Raw genomic sequence first — 14,739 nt, 5'->3', positions numbered from 1 at the left:
AACTCCAATATGCTTTTAGTTGAGAGACAGGGAGTAGTATCACTAGGGCATTCTTAATTTCTCTCAGGTTCTAGGAACGTCGCTGTTGCTCATTCCCTGAACAAGAAAATGTATCCAGTCTGTAAAACGTAAAACTGACCTGGGAAAATGAGAGTTGAGACTTCTTTTTACCTAGCTACTTTCGATTATTTATCACTTTTATTATGATTATATGTACCATTACCAATCATGCCAAAGTTGTAGGAGGTAACCTCTAATAAATATCTAGTTTTATAAAATAGCATAGTATGTCAGAGGTGGATGAAGTTGGTGGGCAATAGAAAATGAGAAAATGAGAAAATGTGAACTGATAGGCAGATGAATGTAGATATGCCATGTGCAGGCACAGCTCAGAGGCAATCAGCATCACTAATAATGGCCTGATAGTGGCAAAATAATGCTGAAATCACTGAAATAGAGAGGGAAGATTGGTTAGTGTTATGTGCCTGCCTCTGATTGCTTGGCCTAGCACTAGCAATAAAACAATTATTAAAAATTAACCACTTATATAAATGGTAGACATTCAGCATCATTAAATAGACTAAATTTCTGCATCGTCAGTCCTCTCAAAATTACATCAAAATAGATGTTCTCTAAAGCACTGCCTGAAGTGCCAGCAATTTCTTCCTATTTCATACAAGCATGTTATCTAATTACTGAAATCAGTCAAATTCTTCTTGCATATGCAAATTAATTCGGGGCTATGATCTGGGAACTTGCCTCAATTTCCTCAGTAAGCAAAGAAAATGAATTCATCTCAGGGTGATGAACTGGCTGCAAGAAAAGAAGTTGCTGATAGTTGTAGAAAGAGCACTTCAGGGCCATCATACTTACCAGCTTTGAAAGGCCGCCGTCACAAAAACACAAGAAATCTACTTTTCTGAAGGCACAATCTAGAAATATCTATGGAGTTCAAAAACAGAAGATAGCATTTGCCAAGCCTGATTTCTTACTTCTTCAGAAAACGTCCTGATGCATCCTAGGTTAGAGCTTGATACTTGAAATGTCAACTTTCAGAACACACGTTTATATGTAGGTTGCACCTCATCATTGAGCAACAAACAAGCAATTAGGCATCAACTATCTCCTGAGTTTCACACAGTTCCCTGAATTTCGGTCTGGCATTCAATTCACTTTTTGCAAAATCAACACAGTAAATAGTTTTCCTGCTTTCCTAGGGTAAGTTTATTTCAGTTACCAAAGGCTCCTTGTTCTCAGCCACCATACACAAAGACATACAAACCTTTGAGTCTCCTTTCTCCCATTTCAGAAATACCCTCTCTCATTCCTCCATTCCTTACATGCCAGCAGTACTGTGTGTTTCTTTCATTCTTCCCATACTGGAGGCTCTGTGGAGAATGGTCTATCCCGTTAAAGTGTCTGTAAGCAGTCTGAATGTAATTACCTGCGCTGGAATATATCCAGCACTCTGGATTTAACAACTATTAAAGATCTTGTTAAACATTTGTCATACCTTCTTAAATCGACACATGCAGTGACAACTTGGCATCTGAAATATATTAGTTCAGAATGTGTTCAGTTCCTACACACGCATGTCAAAAAAGTGTAAATGGCCCGGTCATGGAGACTGTGTGATGGATGGTACATCACGAGGTGTTGCAATTCTTACAGACTTTGCACCCAAACAACTAAGGAACGCCTAAAGTAAGCCTTGGCAAAGCTTAAAGTTTTGTAAGTCACTGTTAAATGGAAGGATTTCATCACAGGAAGACCAGGAATGTGACTTGTCAAATGTCACAGAGCAAATCTACAGCAGAGCAGGGAATGGAATCGTTCTTGGGAGCTCACTTCTGCTGCACACATATTGCTCCCTGCCAGTCACCATGCCAGAGGCTCTACAGCAGTTTAAACACATCAGTAAACCAGTGAGGAGCACTATGGCCTAGGTTTACACTAAATCTTCTGAAAGGAAGACTTATACATACAAGAGACAATGCCTGTGTAAATTAATTACAATAAACAAGAATACCCAGGTGAGCAAAACATGTGATGAACACAGAGTCAGGCTGCTCATGGGATAAACTGTTTGAGTATGGCATTGGGGAGAAATGCTATAAGATCTCGCCATTTGGAATATTGCAGCAGTGGAGAAAGCCCAAGATTACTTTTCAGTACAGTATTGTACAAGCATATTTAAAGAGGATGTAACTGTTGTGAAAAAGCTTTTTGCTGTGGAAATGCTGATATATAGCTGTTTTTGTTTGTAAATTAACTTGCAGGTGACCCCCACCAGTCCTTCCTGCACAGCTGGTGCAACGCATGCTGTGAAGGGAATCAACCTGCTATTCCTGGAGTGTAAGCTATTCAGTTAAGGTACTTACAAATGGTTTCATGACTGTAGCTCATTGCCAGCAGACAGCTTCTACTTTATAGCCTTATTTTTAATATGCATTTATATTAAAATGAGATGTAGCATGATCCGGTTTTCATTACAGGTTCAGATCTTAAAAGCAAGTGGATAATAAATCTCAAGTTAAACCTCACAGCTACTTAGCCACGCACTGAGTGCTAATGGGGAAGGCAATGCACTGTAGACAAATGAAAGAAAGTGACTTTATTCTAACAAAGCAACTTATCTCTGGAATCATATTCTCTATATTCTGAGTTTCTGATAAGCATTACTGAATATAATGTTCATTACTGATTCATCAAACACTTGGTGCCAGTGGTATTTGCCTATATAGCTGTATTTGTTAATCCACTGAAGTCCTGAGTAAGGGGATTCTTGATTACTCTTAGCCACAAGGAGCTTGTGACCTTCTTTGAGACCGGCTGCCTTCTGCTTGAATGAGATTAGGTTAAGTGAGAGTCATATTCCCTTCATAGTTTGTCTGGGTACATGCTTAACCTTGAAAAAGCACGTATTTCCTCGAGGAAAGAATAAAGCAGAATCTCAGCTTTGTTGCTAAAGGCATGACGGACCCTTGATTTAAATGTCAAGTTCATGTCTCATCCTAGTGCTCACTCTCTAATAGGATCTTTCACAGGTAAGGTAGAGTAGTTTTTACTTTCTCTGGAAAAAATCCTGGTAGCTTCTCAAACAAAAGCAAACAAAGAATTGATCATTAAACAAGCAAACCCATATGCTTTGGTCTAAATAATATCATATTGGAAAGAGGTGAAAAAGAAAAAGCAACTCCATCTCATTTAACAAATACTGTATACTAACTAGTATATGCCTTACAAGAAGATGTTGTTAGCACAAGAGCTCTGGGAGAGCAGGAATTAGAAGAGTGAACAGACTGCAAGAGTTGAGCTTATCCATCCACTGGTTCTCGCTGATCCTATACAAGAACTCTACATCGATCATGATTGGTAGTCAGATTCATAAATCTAGTTATGCATTTATAGTCTACTGCAGAAATTTTGCATCAGAAAGGATTAGCCTGGTGAACTCTAAAGCTACAAGTAGTGTAATTTTTGCTTTAGCCTTGATTTAATCCCATCAAAGTCAGTATGAAATTCACTTTGGATAAAGTACCTGAATGCAGTGGGAACAGATGAATGTGAACACCAAGCTTTTCTGAAAATCTTAAATTCCTACACAACTGTTTAAAAATATCATGGGTAATCTTAAAATCAGAGCATTGTCTGTACTTTTTTCCCCCCATTTATTCACTACAGAAATCATTGGGTTCATTCCTGACAAAGTGTTGCCCTTTGGATTGACACTACCTCTGAAAAACTTTTTCCCAAAAGACAAGGCAGGTCTAAAAAGCAAACTTGGAGATGATAAGGATGAAAGCAAAAGCTGTAAACATTACAATGTTTTGCATCATGAAGCCTTCAACCATATACAGTTTCAGTAATCATTCTGTTCATGCAATGATTGAATTGAGATATCCCATTAACTTAATCACCTAGAACAGTGGGAAATTAGTGCAGCTAGAATAACAGAGTACAAGCAAAAAATTAAAAGAATTGAAAAATTTTAGTTTAATGCTGCCACCTACTAATGCTTGGAGCTCGTAAATAGGATCAAGGGATTCCATGGAGGGGAGATGTCATTTGATGTACCACCAAACAAGAGCCCAGTATGGCATTTAGTTTAAAACAGATAGCTGCACCTTAGGGCACTTTGGCGTGTCTACATTACAAAGACGAAAAGATCTCAGTCAGACTCAGAAAGTGAAAAAGAAATACACTAGTGTTATTACTTTAATATTATATATATTCAACGTGCATGTATGACATAGGAGAAAAACATTTCCTATCCTCCTATTAAAGTGAGGCACACAGTAAATGCGAATAGAGACGTCTTTGTAGAGTTACCCTGAGGAAAAAAATAGGACAGAAATTTTAAGTAAAAGGCAGTTTGGGAATTCTAGAAAATCTATGGTGAGATTTTCCTGAAGTTAGAGAGAAGGGTTGGATTTGGATCCTTTGTAAATATTCTTTATGTTCATTAGCACTAATTTCCATTGTCATCTTTCCCTTCAATGGGATATAACTTAGCATTCTCAATATTTTGACTAATTTCCTGACCTAAAAAATATAACTGTTCAGCAGCTGTGTAGACAAATTTAGATGAGCCATGTACTGAGCCCATAGAAAACAACATTTGTGATGCTTTGGTGCTTACACTACAAGAGCAAAATGTTTTCTTCTAACAGCCCTTTTCTGTCTCCTTAAAAAATGGAGACCTACTGAAACTTTTTTCCATTCTGACCATTTGCTCAATGTCCATTTCTACCCCTATTCTTCATTAAGTACTTGTTGAGCTCAGCTTGAGAGCAAGCAAACTGTTTACTGTTAGACCGATATAGCTCCACGGCCTTTCTCTTTCCCCTGTTCCCACCAATCCCAGCTTTACATTTATCTGGTTGGTAAAATGCAGCCGATCTGATTTGTTTCTGACCAAATCTCTTGTAAATCATGCAAGGCCCTCACATGATTTTTGTTTTCTAAACATACCACGTCTTTTTAATTTGGTGAGCAACAGTCAGAAAAGGATTTACTGTTTTATCTTGCCTTCTATTTCTCCATCATCTGGCAAATGCAGTTTCCCCTTTCAGTCTTTGTCATGGCCAGCCATAGTGTGTTTATTGTTGGAGAGTAGCATTTTGCTGCCGAAGTTAATACTCAGATCAAGTTATGCCCCAGTGTGGAATATACCTCTAACTTGCCTTCACAGCAGTGAGATCAGAATCCAGCCTTTTTCTGTGACTAGCTCATACACTGTGTCATTTATTTAAGAACTGCTGAGAGCTGAGAGCTTCAGGGCCTTTCTCCGTTGTGACTTGTGCAGACTTGGAAGAGTCACCTCAGCAGATCTGAGTGTGTAAGCAGCTGCAGGGGAAAATGTCCATAGGGAATCTATCACAGCTCCACACTACATACAGAGAATGCACAGCCCTTGAAAAGCATTGCTTGCCTCTGCAGATTTGTGGGTGCTGGTGCAAAATGTTAAGCAAGTTAACTGGCACACACTGAATTTCCTTTCGGGCAGCCCTCACTCGTGATGTTTCACATAACTGTGGTAATCAATGACCTTGAGCTAAAGCAGACAAGCTCTGGTTTGGAATGGAGCTATTCAGACCTGTTTGCTTTTAAAATTCAGATCTATATTCATGAGATCAATTCTACTCTGGCCAAGCGAACACAAAAGAACATCCTGCTTGACTCATCCAGTTTGGAGGTTTTCCTGCTGCAGAGGTGGGTGAACCATCTCTTGCTTTACTGGACTACCTAGTCAGAGTCTTACTATATCCTCTCAGATACAGACTATTTCAAGATACTGATTTGTAAAAATGTCTAATGTTATTACCTCATCTTTCTGACCCTCCTCAGTTACTGCTGGAGCAGAACAGTCATTAAATTTATCAACTGATTGTCAGGTCGAGGTGTAGTTGTTCTGGAAAATTAGCTTGAGAGAGAAAAGTAATCAGAAGGTTCATGCATTTATGTGAAAAAGCCACAAGCTGTTTCTGTGTAGGAACAAGAAGTGACATGCTCTATGCAAAGCTGAGACCCAGCATCTCCCAGTATGCTTTGGAAGACCCTACTTAATATAGAACATAGCTCTCTGCAACAATAGTCAAATATAAAGGTCTCATTCTAAGCCTTTGAGTTTGCAATTCATTCCCCCAAATTCCCAAGCTGAAAGCATTTCAGATGAAACAGGTTTCATAACAGAGAGCTCTGTTCTAGTCTGTCCATCTGATGAGCCATTGCAAGGCTTTTTGTCTGCTCTTTACAAGAAGTCAAAACCTTCATTTTTGTTCACACCAATTAGCACTTGCTTCTTGAAGCCACAGCACTGCGACCAAGTCCAGAGTGAATGGATAATGATAACCTGTGTCATGCAAGCAGACACCAAGCATATCAGCTGAACTTCAGACAATTGGAGAAAGAAACATACGTCACCAGTGAAGTGTGTTGGTTTTGGGGTCATCCTTTTTGTAGTGAGCTTTTACACATAACATGCATTTTCGTGAATGAGTTAAGGCTGAAGTAGAGTAGTTAATGCGTGTTGACTTGCATTACTTCAAAACCTAATTAAAAGAATGTAAGCATTCTTCACTTGCCCATCCTTGGGTGATTTGCACACCAGGTCTAATACTGCTGTCTGTTTCAGCATTCTTAGAGCTCATTATACACTGTCCATGCCACATATGTATAAGTGCCATCTGCGCCAATTCTGGATGCTATTTAGGGACATGTAGGAACAGTTATCAGTGGCTGCTTTGGAAGAGACTTGCATCCTGGCTTTATTGACATCCTCTGTCCTGCTAGGCAGCTCCACGGGGAGAAGAGGAGTCTTGCTTTGCTGTGCCCTCCGATATATCAGACTTTCCTCAGCGTGGGTCTCGTGATTTAAAAACTTAATTGGTAGAATGTAGGATGGACATTAGTCTCTATGGACACTATATGAATTTCTGGATATGCTGAACAAATTCCTATCAGCTTCAGTTACCTTTGAGTTGCTGAAGCTATGGCTGTAATTGGGTACTAGTGCCTTCACACCTGACTGCAGTATTTCATTCATGGCTCCTATTTGAATTTGCTGCTCATATCTGTATTATATTTAATTAGAGTGAGGCCATCACTCCTCATCAGTCTTTCTGTGACTTTTCAAAAAAGGAGCTGTAGGTAGGAAGATGACATCATCTGCTGCTAAGCTGAATTGAGAATAGCTGGCCTAAAATGAATTTACTTGCAATACAGTTTGACATTTTAACAAAACATTGGTAAATAACTATCATTTCACTTTTATTGTGCTGAGAATTGGAATACAGGGGGCAGAAAATGACAACTTTGTTGCACCTGGAGAGCTGAAGAAGTGGGAAGGAGGGAATCCATACATTAATTTTGATTTTGCATTTAAATGCCACTTTTTTATCACTAGGGATGCGGAATGCCCTTAATTAAAGAAGTGTGCTTTCAAATTAAATTTTGCCTTTATGAGAAAACTAGTTAGAGAAATGAAAGGAAAAAAAAACATTATCTAGTCATAGGTTTCAGCAGGCTGTGTATCAATAAAGATCTCCAGGATAGCATTTTTATTTCTATAAGATAGACCTCTTCCTTTGTTATAAAACTTCCTTGGTAATTATACATAATGACTGCAGTTTTACATAATAGCAACTCTTATATATAATGATTGCATAGGCCACGATAGCTTAACTTATGCTGTATTGATCTTCTAGCTTTCAATTTTATAACATTTAAAGAAAGAAAGAGAAGACAATGTACACATCAGTGAAGAGCCAGCATTAAGGCATATCTTTACTCTTAAGTAAAAAATAGTGAGAATTTGTTGGAAGTAAAAGAATGAAACTGTCTCCAAATGTCAGACTTGAAGTAGTGGGAATCACTTGTGAAACACATCAGCTGTCCTTACTGTGAAACACTAGACTCCAAGTATACAGTGAGGAGCCCCAGAAGTTCTCCAATTTGTGAGTCATCTCTTTTTGAAAAATAAAACCCATCTTAGCTTTATAGTTGAAGACTAGTTGGGCAGCTTAGAAAAGCAAGTGATGAGCTAAAATAAGTAAGAATGAAATTCATGCCTGTCAAGAAAGATAATGGTCCAGACGTGCAGGTCGGAAGTCTCTTCTGCCCAGCCGCTGACCATCACTCCTAAGCCTGGATGGACAATTCATGGAGGATCCAATTTTAAAGGTCAGTAAATGGTCTTCTTCAGCTTGGTTAGCAGCTCTGAAGTTGCTAATAACACATAAAGTATTTAGTTATGAAATCCACTGATTCAGCAGTATTTAGTTTTGGAGAGTTTGCTGCATCCAACTGGACATGCTTCTTCACTGAAAGGATATTGAGGACTTTATTGTTTGGAATGTAAGTTCATATACAAACACTGAGACCTCACTCCTGTGTTTTGTTTAGCATAGGTTGTTTGAAAGCTTTGATTTACCAGTTTGATGCTTCCCCATCGTTACAGCATATCCCTATCAGGGGAAAGAGCATGTCTGCTGCCTTTATCGTCTGAGTGAAACCGTGCAAAAAATCTCTAAAGCCTGCCTATTACAGCATTACACCTTAACTTTTATGGCATTTACACCGATATGAGTTTGTTCATCTCTATATTTCAGGCTGCTTAGTCTATAATTTTATTTCCTGTAAATGTTTTGTGGAATGACTTGCAAAACATTTCCCAGAGGAAGTAGAGAAAGGGATAAAATAGCCTTCCAACAGCCCAGCAAACCATTGGCAGTATTGTGGATGTACTGCAGTGGTCAATAGTGGTGGTAGGTGAACGGTTGGGCTAGATGATCCTAGAGGTCTTTTCCAACCTTAATGTTTCTGTGATTCTACAATTAATAACCAGCAATGATAGGGAAAAAAAAGTTGCACAGTCTCCTTTCTCTTTAAGTTATAGCATTGTGTTTGCAGTTTACCTCAATAATAGAATCATAGAATCATTGGAAAAGACCTCCAAGATCATCTAGTACAACTGTCCACTTACCATCAGTGTTGCCCAGTAAACCATACTTCTTAGAACTACATCTACACATTTCTTGAACACCTTCAGAGACGGTGACTCCACCACCTCCCTGGGCAGTCCATTCCAGTGCCTGACCACTCTTTCTGAGAATTTTTTCTTAATATCCAACTTGAACCTCCCCTGGAGCAACCTGAGGTCATTTCCTCTCATTCTACTGCTAGTTACCTGGGAGGAGAGGCCAATCCCCACCTCATCACAACCTCTTTTCAGGTAGTTGTAGAGAGTGATTCAAACCCTCATTTGATTTCAGGAAACACTGGGTTTCTTACATTTAATTTCCAGAACCAACTTAAAAAACTAAATCTGTAAGGCTTTGTTCAATGAGAAATCTTTAAATGCAGGCGGAATGGCAAACCTGGGAATAGTCTAACTGACTTCAAAGGAACTGAAAGGTGCTTAAACACCTTCCTGAATTAAGAAATAATTGCATTTTAACTTCAGGAATAAACTTTGTTTCATTTTCAAGTTCAGTATAATTTATTCAAACTTCCAGTTATAGATGGAGTGCTCAGATCTGTATGTATAAACTCAGTGGCATATCTGAAATTGAAAATTAAAGCTTGCATGAGGAAAAGAAATCTAGCTTAAGTTATTCAGGAATAAATTAGACTAATATGATTTCAAAAGTTCACCCACAGAATTGATGCTACTCTCTTTATTCTTGCAAGCTGAAAAGTTATAAGAACTGACAGTAGTATTGTATTACAAAGATAGGAGGAATGAACTAATTACTGGAAAGGAATGAAGGGTCTATTCAGAAGAAAGTTTATTTTGCTTTTCCTGTCAAAAAGGTTTCTGTTACTTCTCATATACAGAAAATGCTATAATTTTTTTTCTTATGCAATACTATTTTGTTGCAGAAGCAACAAAAAATTTAGATAACACTTGAACATATTTCAAGACGTACTGCAGTGTGCTAAAAAATAACTTTGTTAACTGAGGGAGTGTAAACAGACATTTTTCTTTACCAAATATGGATAAAATGTAACCAAATGGCTGGACTGGTCAGGTGATATCCCCCTTTTTCACTGCTGTTAGGACAATGGAAACTTTTCTTCTAGTGCCTTTCTGGCTCAAATCTTTGTGAAAGATTTCATTCCTTTGAAAATGCACTGGAGAAAGGAATTTTAACAGAAAACTTTAAAAGTGTAAAAGGGTTGTGCTGTTAATTGGATGTGAATACTTAGAGGACAGCCATGGAATGCCCTGTAATTGTCCCTTCAAATAACCATTTGCAGTACTATGTCCTTTGTTTGCAAAAGAAACCCCCACCACATCTATCAGGGACCACCAATACTCCATGCATACTCATTTTCATAAAGAAATATCTAAAACTGCGTGAGAGCATCCAGCTAATTTCACTGGGCTTGCAATCACAAGGCAGTAAGACTCAGGTTAATTCAAACATTGTGATGAGTTTACATCCAAGATAAATTCGATTTATAAGAAAGGGGAAAGCTGAGTTTATAACTTCCGTGGTGACTTAAATTCCTTATGTTATTCATCACTGTTGCAAGTACACCACATCATTCCTGTGTTGTTGCAGTCACCTGCTGTCTGCAAGCCGTTATCAAAGTCATGTGTTATTATGATGTATGGTGCAGTAACTTTGGAGAAGATTTTACACTTAAATCAAAATAGCTGGAGGTTTGCAAGTTCAAATCAGCATCCCGACTTGCCAGAAATAAAATGATAAAAATGTCTTTTCACCTTTCTCAATTATTTCAAATGTTGCTATAAGCAACTGGAGAAAATTGGTTTTCCGCTTTTGAAGACAAAGCACGGGGACTGCTGGCTGTGGGTGGCAGGAGGCATTTGGAGAAGGAGTGAAAGCTATTTACAGCATCACTACTTGGTCCTGATCTTGGTAGCCCGCAAAGGGCAGATAAGAAAGGTCTATCAGGCATCTCCTGTCATTGCAGGATCTCCTTTTGAAGTATCTCTTCTTGTGCCTTAGCTATCTCAGCTGATGCAGTTACTTTATATATTTTTCTTTTCTCCAAAAGAGGATCCCAGCATTTTTGCTCAGATGAGATAGGTTGCTTACAGCTGAATAAAATCAGGTCTATTAGCAAGTGGCATTGATAGAGCTGATAGTGTCTGTGATGTAGCAACCTCTCTTCCTTCTCTCTCAAAGTCAAATACATTAGAGTGTAAGCCTTAACAAGCAAGTGATCTAATCACAGTATTTATTGGGCTCCTATTAACTTAGGTTTCTCTTGCAGGAACTTGATTCACTACTTTTCAAGGAAGGGCACCTCAGTACAGAAAGGACATGGAGGTACTGAGCAGGTCCAGAGAAGGCTAGCAACGAGGCTAGTGAAGGGCTTGGAAAATCAGCCCTATGAGGAGAGGGGAGGGAGCTGGGGCTGTTTAGTCTGGGGAAGAGGCGGCTAAGGGGAGACCTTATTACTCTCTTCCAGTACCTGAAAGGTGCTTACAGTGAGAGTGGGGTAGGTCTCTTCTCACTGGTGACAGGTGACAAGACAAAGGGAAATAGCCTCCAGTTGCACCAAGATAAGTTTAGGTTGGGCGTTAGGAAACACTTCTTTACAGAAAGGGTGATTAAGAACTGGAATAGGCTACCCAGGGAGGTGGTTGAGTCACCATCCCTGCATGTGTTTAAGAGCCGTTTGGATGTGGTGCTCAGAGATGTGATTTAGCAGAGGGTTGTTAGAGTTAGGGTACTTTGGTTAGGCTGCGGTTGGACTTGATGATCCTTGAGGTCCCTTCCAACCTGAGTAATTCTGTGATTCTATGGTTCTGTGTTATCCATATATATCCCCTTATGGAGGCCCAGGTAGCAAACAAACCAGTCTGCATGTCTGCAGCACTGCCTTCAGCTCCCTGAGTCACCCTGAAGTACAGAGCATATAGGGGCAGGCACCTTGACACGTCTTGCATTCATGCCATGCTGGCTGGACTTGGCCACAGAGCTCCATGGCTCCTGTGTGGTCAAATGACAAAAAAAACTGCATTAAAGATGCAAACCTACACATGATGTAAAGGACTTACAGAAAGAAGCATGGAGAAGAACTCAGGCAAGGTACCCTGAGCCCTTCGATTGTAGGATGTATTTTCAAGGCTTGTTAGGAGCTCTGGGTTTGAAAACTACAGTTTCCACTGAATGCCATTAATCTCTTAAATTTTGTACTGTAGTTTGTACTGTTAGGTCTGAGTCCTGAACCCTTCCCAAGCCCCTAGAAATGGTAGCACAGAAGTCTCAGTTTCTGATCTGCTCATACACAGCACTGGTGTTTTTAACACTCTGTGATGACCTGATACTGATGCCTGAACATGTGAGTTTGAAGCTGCTTTGAGAGAGGTGCTGGGGCCTTCATCCTCTTGAAAACTCAGGTGAGTACCAAATACATCTTCACTACAGGGCAGAATAGGAGAAGCCACGTGTCAAATAATGTTCTCAGCTCCACAACTCACCTATCTGGGAGCACATTAGCAAATCTTAGTGTCTCCTTGGGGAAACTGAAATTATTTTCTCCCAAAAGTATATATATATTTTTTTATTCACATCTGGTTTTCATTAAATATTTGAAAAATAGGTTTAGGACAGTTTCTGTTTGCTGAAATTGTCTTTCCATTAAACAACCAGAAACTTAGAAAGGAAAAAATATATGCAAAGGTTCTTACAGAGAAAAAGAAAAAAAAGAAAAAGAAAAAAGAAAAAAAAAGAAAAAAGAAAAAAGATGTGCAGTATATTGTATGTATTTCTGTTAAAAAGAATGAAATGAGAAGTGTTGAAAAGGGGGACTTTTAGCCTCCTTCAGGACTCTGTCATAATGGTGAAGCAGTATGGGAAATATATTCAATTGCATATCTATGGATAAATGGAAGAATTCAGTTTCTGAGACTTCTTTTTCTTAACACTGAATTCTATTTCAAGACATACATACATGCTTCTCTGAAGTATTACCCAAAAAATCCTCTTAACACTTACAACAGCTTTCATCTCCCTGCTTTCTGCAAGAACTAATCCATACCTACAGAAACAAAGGACCTTTTGTTCAGCTCCAATCTTAGCACATTTTTTGTTAAATGTTTCCTCTATAATGTAAGGGATAATGTGGACCCAGAGAAGTAAATACAAAGGCAAGTTTAAAGTGAATACATGAATCTATGTCTCTCTCAAGTGTAAGGACTGGATAGGCACAGGGATATTTTCTATAGGCAGTTATACAGATTTTTTTGTAATAATTAATTTGTGGCTCTGATTACTTCTTTTGCTTGGCCTAGAACTATAATGATGGAATGAATTAAACGCTGAGTAATTGTGTTGTCTAAGCTATAGCATTTCAGTAAATTGAATATTTCCAGGACCAATCTCTGGTACTGATGTCAAATGGAAAAATAGGATCCAAAGGGGACTTCTGGAACCCTTTCACCTTCAAAGTAAGGCACTTACATGCACAGTGTCTCTCATCTCCCAGCCCCACCCACTGCCCAAATGCACCAGGATTTGTGTTGGTGCCACTAAACATGGGATAAGGCCTCCCTAAGAGATTAAAGAGAAGAAATGCCAAAAGGCACTATCAGAGCATATTTCTGGACCAGTGTCACTGTCATAAATGGTGTGCCCATCCTGGGGCAAAGTGTTGAGAAAAAAGTCTTTGTTTGTTGGGAGTGATATAGGTTTATTGTACAAAGCTGGGTTTCTGCTCATAGACTGCTTTTTCCCTTCTAATTGCTGTTCCTTTCACTGCAATGAGTCTTTTGTCATAGGAATCATGACCCTCGCTTCTGTTAGTCATAAAGTCAGCCAGGTAAGCTTGAAGAAAGAGTGTGAGGCTGTTGGTATTCAGATTAAAATTATTCAACCGTGTATTTCTACGAAACAATATTTGATGCATGTTCCCTGTTTGCTTCAGTGCCCTTCCATAGAGATGGGAATTTTCAACGGCTCATTTAATGGCATGTATAATTCACTGGTGAGTTACACACTGCCCCATCTGTGCCAGCTCACAGAGCATAAGGGTTAGGATAGCCCACAGCCACAAAACCAGATTCACAGCATAGCCTCATTCCTCTCCTGCCTGAGCTCTCTGACCTTCCCTGCCAGACGGCACAGCAGCTTGCACACAAGTACCTATTAAAAACAGAATAAACTGAGCATTTCCTACTCATTGTAACATTGCATCGTATGTTTGCTTTTGTTTCACTATAGCCGATTTCTGTTTTATATCCCAAATTTTCCTAGGATGGGGTCAGTGGTTGGCATTGACAGATTAGCACCTTCCCCAAAAGAGCTCTCGGTTCCTATGCATTTAAACTCTATTCTACTCAGCTTCAAATCCTTCAGATACTCCATCTGCCTCATTTCTGCGTATTCTCTTCCTTCCTCTCTGAAATACAATTGGAACGATCCCTGCTTGGGAATCTCTCTTTGATCCTTTTTTACCGTCTGCCCCACAGAGTCGTGCCCTGATCCCAATCAAGTTTCTTACTGAAACCACAAAATAAATAATGCACACATTTTACCATTTTGGGCTTCAGTTCTCTGGTCTTTGTCACAGATTTTATAGTCTGCTCTGGTTTGAATATGTCAACATTTTAAAATTAATAAAACTTTGGGGAAGAAAAGGCTTTGTGTATGCTGTATATGTCATGGTCTCCTAGACCAAAGTAAATAATTATTATTAGAGCTTAACCTTGCTTTAAATATGTCTGGGGTAAAGGCATGAATCACTTCCCTACAGGAA

The sequence above is a fragment of the Meleagris gallopavo genome, chromosome 3 (assembly GCF_000146605.3).
Source record: "Meleagris gallopavo isolate NT-WF06-2002-E0010 breed Aviagen turkey brand Nicholas breeding stock chromosome 3, Turkey_5.1, whole genome shotgun sequence".
NCBI lineage: Eukaryota > Metazoa > Chordata > Aves > Galliformes > Phasianidae > Meleagris > Meleagris gallopavo.
The sequence above is the reverse complement of the archived record's forward strand: the minus strand, read 5'-3'. Positions refer to the sequence as shown.